This window comes from Coturnix japonica, chromosome 1, assembly GCF_001577835.2.
Source record: "Coturnix japonica isolate 7356 chromosome 1, Coturnix japonica 2.1, whole genome shotgun sequence".
NCBI lineage: Eukaryota > Metazoa > Chordata > Aves > Galliformes > Phasianidae > Coturnix > Coturnix japonica.
The window spans coordinates 107,454,760-107,460,947 of record NC_029516.1 but is presented as its reverse complement, the minus strand read 5'-3'; the positions used below and the strand labels follow the sequence as shown (position 1 = coordinate 107,460,947).

General features: G+C 38.0%; 1 long non-coding RNA gene across 6 annotated transcripts; it reads right to left on the bottom strand.

The window, feature by feature from the left end:
• Positions 1 to 2,842: 2,842 nt before the first annotated feature.
• Positions 2,843 to 6,179, bottom strand: LOC107325105. 6 transcript variants are annotated; one of them, XR_004305444.1, is made up of 4 exons: positions 6,087 to 6,179; positions 5,790 to 5,843; positions 5,205 to 5,349; positions 2,843 to 4,692 (listed from the first exon to the last, which is right to left on the bottom strand). It is a non-coding gene; the product is annotated as an uncharacterized LOC107325105 (long non-coding RNA). The 6 variants fall into 6 exon arrangements; XR_004305447.1 differs by having other exon boundaries at positions 5,739 to 5,843; positions 6,087 to 6,164; XR_004305445.1 differs by having other exon boundaries at positions 5,739 to 6,164.
• Positions 6,180 to 6,188: the final 9 nt, after the last annotated feature.

The following is a 6,188-nucleotide window of genomic DNA, read 5'->3' as shown; positions in this document are numbered from 1 at the left end:
GGTAAGCATTATGGGGAGATGCAAGTGACCCTAAAAATGAATTTATTTAACCTTTGTAAATGACAGGGTCTTTTTAGAAATAGAGGTGATCACATTTGTAGAGTTTTGCCTTTTAAAGGTATTTTTCCTTGCAAAAGTAGTGAATTGGGCACCTCATTCTTTTAACGCTTCAAATGTGGACTTTACACATGCAAACGGTCCAATTTAAAGAATGCATAAAGCTCCAAGTTAATTAAAGGAAAACATAAAGGCACAAATATGATTAAACACGTGCCTAAGTGATTACAGGGCTTGGTAATCAAAGAAAACAGCCGGCCAGTTCTTCATTTAGTAACAAATACCTGGTGAAGTTACCATGCCATGGTAGGACACACTGCAGGAATGAGGGAGAGAACAGAACGGGGAGATAGATGTAATCCATTTAGAACAGAGCTTGCCGGTGGCTAATGTGTTGAGGTTTTAGTGTTTGCAAAGCAATTTGAAGCTGCTTAAAATAAATGACTACTTTTGCATCAGTGTTCTATTTTGGGGTGTTTGTAAACAATTTAGATTTTCCCTTTGCGTGGGCTAACTTTAAAAGCAGTCATGTGCCAGGTGGCAGAAAAGCTTCACTGGATCTTTACTAATTTATATATATATTTTCATTTCCCAAATTAGAATGAATGCTTAGATAGTCTTTTAAAATAGCTTTCCATGGTCAAATACCTTTGGATTAATATTGAGTTGGTAGCTAGGGGAAAACCACTTCTATTTGCAGATGGCAGATTTGATCTATGGGTCCAGTAGAGGAAGCATTGCTGTAAATCTAGGAGATACAGTATTACGTAGGACTGTACTGTAGCTGTGCTTAGGGGGCTTGTATTACCTCAGTGGAACCCACCTAACTTCTACGTCAGTTATGGGAACAGGTGAAGGGGAGAGTGAGCTATGTTTTTTATTTTCCCCTATATATTATTATTTTTTTAGATCTTTTTAAAGTATATGGTTATATGCTGGAGAATGCAATCCTGCTATAGTATCCCACTTGTTTCTAGTGTACAATATCAGAATGTTTGTATTGAAAGGAATGTATTTGATAACAGGAAAAGTTATTTTCGAAGTCTGCCGTGTTTGTGTCTAGCAATTGGAAATACTTTTCCTATATAAAAATAACATTATATATATATATATATGTGTGACCTCATATGTACATTTGGATGAACTGTCTAATGACTACATCAGGGCTGCTATATACTTCTCTGTAAAAAAAAATTAAGACTTGCCTCTTTTGAACTGTTTTAAAAAGCCTTTTTTCTTGTCTCTTTTTGGCAGAAGGTAACTATCCTCAGCTGTGGGTACAGTATGCTCTGACTCGCATTTGTGCTCTGTTCAGTTTTTAAACTGAAAAAAAAATATATATGTATAAAAATATGTATAAAGAGAAGTGTAAATAAAATATTTTTCAGCTTTAAACCCTCTGCTGTATGCTTTGTAATGCTTAGTGTAGTGTGCCAGGGTTTTCAAGTTTTCCATAATGAAGCATTCATGTCAGGATTAATGCCTCAGATTAGGACAGCATCCAGTACCAAGAAGGGAAGGGGTGAGGGAAAACAGGAGAGAGACCATGATCTCGACTTGCTTTCATGAGGCTGCTTGAAAAATCTTCCCTGTCAGTCCCTTACCACAACTTTGTTTCTGCCACTGTCTGTTCTTCAGCAGCTCTATGCGTCAAAGTCCCCGCTTTAAAAATCTGCCATAAAATAATCATGGCCTCAAGTTGCACCAGGGCAAGTTTAGGTTGGATATTAGGAAGAACTTCTTCACAGAAAGGGTAGTTAGGTACTGGAATAGGCTCCCCAGGGAGGTGGTTGAATCGCCATCCCTGGTTGTGTTTAAGAGCCGTTTGGATGTGGTGCTCGGGGATATGATTTAGTGTAGGGTTGTTAAGAGTTAGGGTACTGGTTAGGCTGCAGATGGACTTGATGATCTTCAAGGTCTTTTCCAACATGGGTAATTCTATGATTCTATGTTAAAAAATGTTTAAAAGTAACTCTGAAGGTCTCTCTTTTTTTTTTTTTTCCCCTTTCTTTCATCTCGAGTTCTAAAATAGTGTTTAAATTTTGTTTTAGTGCATAGGATCAATTAAGATTTTATTTGCGTGAAATCATTTTGCTCCTCCCTCTTTGCTAACTGAACTTGATGCTACACTTAGTGTTGTTTAATGAGAGAACGGTGCAGATGTGGAATGTATCACAAGAGAAGAGGCCTCTTATTTGCGATATTCCCTATTTTTCATTGAAAAGGAGACCAAACGTTGTGGAATAGTACAGTGGAAGAGAAGATTGCAGTCATTCATGTTGTAATTTTATTTCTTTAATTTGTCTTTTAAGCTTCCATCGTGAGCCAGCTCATGTTTTTGGCAATACCTTTTTGCCATGATACTGGCCCACATATAGATTCTGATTCTATGTTTTTGGGTTCATAACATACTTGTTGATGTATTCTCTCCCTTCTCCCAGCCATTAACCCAAGTCTTATTTATTCAGTGTCATCTTTTCACCAGCATACCTTCTTGGCCACTGTAATGTTCTTGGCACATGAAAAGTTTTTGCTTGTTGCAGAAAGAGTGCAGGGAATGTGAGTAATTTCTTGTTTTCATTAACGCTTTTTCACTTCTACATTCTTCCCTTTAGTTGCACTGACAGGTGCTTTGTAAAAATAAACCTCTTCCTGATCTCTAAGTACCCAGTGACTCTTCAGTTTTATGTCCACACGAAGGAATGTCAGCATTGTGTCTCACCCTGATGTCACCCATGGTAATAGTTCTCTTAAGGATAAATGTTCAGTAAATGGCTCTGATAGATGGCTTTAATTATTAACCTTTATATTGCACTGTTTAATTTTATGAGATAGATACATCTTTGACATAAATTCCCAGCTTTCTTTCCCACACCCACCTTCTGCATGTCCTCAGGCACAGTCCAAGTGTTGCTTCACGTACTCCCTTTTTGTCACGTAGCTCATCTCACATATTTGAGTTAAACCAATCATATAATTCTTTATTCTGTGTGAGAATCTTCCATCTGCTCAAGTCAAATGTGTATGTGATGGGTGTGTTCCTAACTATTTGAGACTAAGTTTACAATCCCTTCTTTGTCAAAACAATATGAGCTGAAACAAAATATTTCATCCATATGCTGCTGTGTGGTTTAATCTGAAGGGAGGAATTCCAGGCTGGTCAGTGTATTCCTCTCATATTTACTTTCTGAGATTGCTGAAGTCATCAAAATGCATGGAATTGTGTTACTTGTAACAGCTCTTCTGGCTCTGGACCTTACAGGTTGTTTCCCTTGGATTTCTTACCTCACAAGGGTGGCAGCTTAATACCAAGAAACTACTGTAACTTCCAGTGTTAATTTTTAATATGACAAACTCAAAACATTACAAATGTAGGCATTTTACAGTGCAAAACATTGCCTCTTGATTCTCAGTACATTATTGCAACCTTTGCTGTTTCTCCTGGGTCACAGAATCACAAGAATGGAAAGGACCTACAAGATCATTTAGTCCAACCATCCTCCAATTACTCTAGCTACAGCAAACCACTAAACCATCTCTCGTAGCTCCTCATCCAGACACCTCTTGAACATTGCCAGGGATGGATCTGGATTATCCAAAGTGTTAAAAAGAATTGTGCAGTCAGGAAGGAAAAAAACCAAAACAGATTATTATAATTAACTGAACTAAAGCTTCTATTTTAGTGAATATTCATGTTCTTAATGCTGGGAGCTGATCCAGTCATTACGAAGAACATTGGAAAATGTTAGCTGATTTCTGAAAGAACTGGATTTTGACTAAGTACTGCTTTCTGAAACCAAGGAGTAAGGCTGACCTCTGCATAAGTTAAATAAACTAAATACTCCAGCCAAAGGAATCTGCATACAAGCTTTGTAACACCTAAGTAACCATCTGTACATCAGAGAAGTTCTGCTCCTAAACAAGCGTGATAACTGCATACATTCCAGTTTTATGCCAGCTCTGTGGTATAGTTGGATTTTATTTTTTGTAGTTGCAATGATCTGTTCTGCTAAAAACAGGTGTGAGAAGCTGTATTTCGTATTTGCAGCTAACCTGGACCATGCAAGATATAGCGCAGCACATAGTGGTTACATTCTCCAGCAGTTTCCTTTGTATGTGCAGGTGGGTAAGTCCCATAGATTCTCACTGTTAGAAGTGTGTGTGGATACTGTTAGAAACATTAAAATACAGTCCGTATTCAGGTAAATAAAGTGCTACATTTTGTGTTTATACAGATAGATACTGAAGTCAATACCTCATACAAAGATAAATACTTTCTCCTGCTAAGAAATTCAGCATTACTGTGAAAGTAACTTTTTAAGAACAAATTTGATGTAGGAGACCAGTAACTGTTGCAACACATTTTACGTGTAACCAGCTCAATAGAAATGTGAGATGCATTTGATTTTGAAGAGTTGGATTTTGTTGTGGTGAGTGCAAAGAAACATCAAAAAATACCTGTTAGTTTCTGTTCTCACTGCTACTAGTAGTGCTCCAACTGTGCACCTCTAAGCTGACATCTCTGCTGGTAGTATCAGCTGCTTGTTAGCAGAAGAATTATTCATCAGTGCTGGGATGGTGTAATTCCAAATGTGGAACTCGAGCTACTGATGGCTGCAGTAAGAAGTCAGAGACCTGGATTATGGAAGGAACACGACAGTGTTTAACCAGCGGAGCTATCAACAGTGAAACTCAATTCAATTGGATTACGCTCTTTTTGCAGGATACGTTGATCTGATTTGCCTGTCACCGCTCAGGATTTAGACAGCACCAAGTATGTTTTGGAAGCTGTTAGAACGTGACAAAGTTGATGACACAGCATGTGCTAAAATGCAGAAGTGCCTTTGATGCAGTTCAAGGTAGGTCAGTGGGAAGCCACCAAGAAAATTGCAATAGCATCCGTCCTTTAGTTTTCAGTTTAGTTCTTCAATGTATTGCTACAAACCCTGTAGCTTCCAAAATAGCAACTCTGAGAAGCATTACATTCAGAATGCTTTAAAAAATACTCGTGTTTAAGAATGGAAAGCAAAAGTTCAAGGTAAGTTTAACTCCAAATTAAAGAAAAAAGTTTATAGAAAAGCTATTTACCGAGGAGAGGGAAAGGTGCTGCATGCGAAATTAAACTCTAGCTTGGTACAGATTCTTACCTAACATTAGAAACAGCCATGAGGTGATCGGACCAAAGGCCTTTATTCTTTAGCTTCAGATGCAGAAACTTCAGTTTTGTTTAAAGTCTGACAGCTCTTTGTTCTTCAGGTATTTACGTTTCTATCTGTAATTGCTGTGTAGTCACTGCATATCAGTGAATCACAGAAATATGTATTTGTATCATATATACCATTGATGAATAAAATACATCAAAAAATGTGCCTGCTTTGCAAACTGCCCAGTCACTGCACTGCTCACAAAGCTACCAAAAATACTGGAAACCACCTTTCCAGAAATGTTTGCCGTACTCTGATGGCTTATTTCCCCATGTGTATCACTGACTGCATAAGTACAATTCAATGGTGGAAGAGACCCATTTGTATTCTTTAATCACAGGTCATTTAGACGCAACTAAACATCAACCAACATTTTAGATACAACTCTTGTTAAAGAGGGAATGTTTACAATCAAACCTGTAATAAGAGATTTAAAAGCATTTCTTACGTGCATATCATCTTTCACTTTAGTAATACCTGTTATCTGTTACCAACGCCTGTTAATAGTTTTGGTACTGAAACACATACCACTGGTTTGAAGTATTTCCAATATCCCATTAACTCACAAGAATCACCTGCTGCCTGTAAAGTAACACAGAAAAAGATGATAAAGCTTTAAAAAGATAGGCACAACCTGCAGTCTTCTTACTTCACCTCTTATAGCTCCTGACAATAGTTGAATCTATCACCGAATAAGGACTGTGCTATTTTTACAAACAGCACACTGAGAAGCACTGTCCAGTTCCTATTCAGTTTCCTATTATCCATGCTGAAATTCTCCTGCCACAACTTAAGGCTGTTATCTCTAATTCTGTCATTAGTTACCAGGGCTAAGAGCATCCCGCTCCCAGACACATCGCAGACCCCATGTTGTTCCGCCCACAACATGGCGGTGGCGGATACACGCAGGCCGTGTCGTAAGCACCC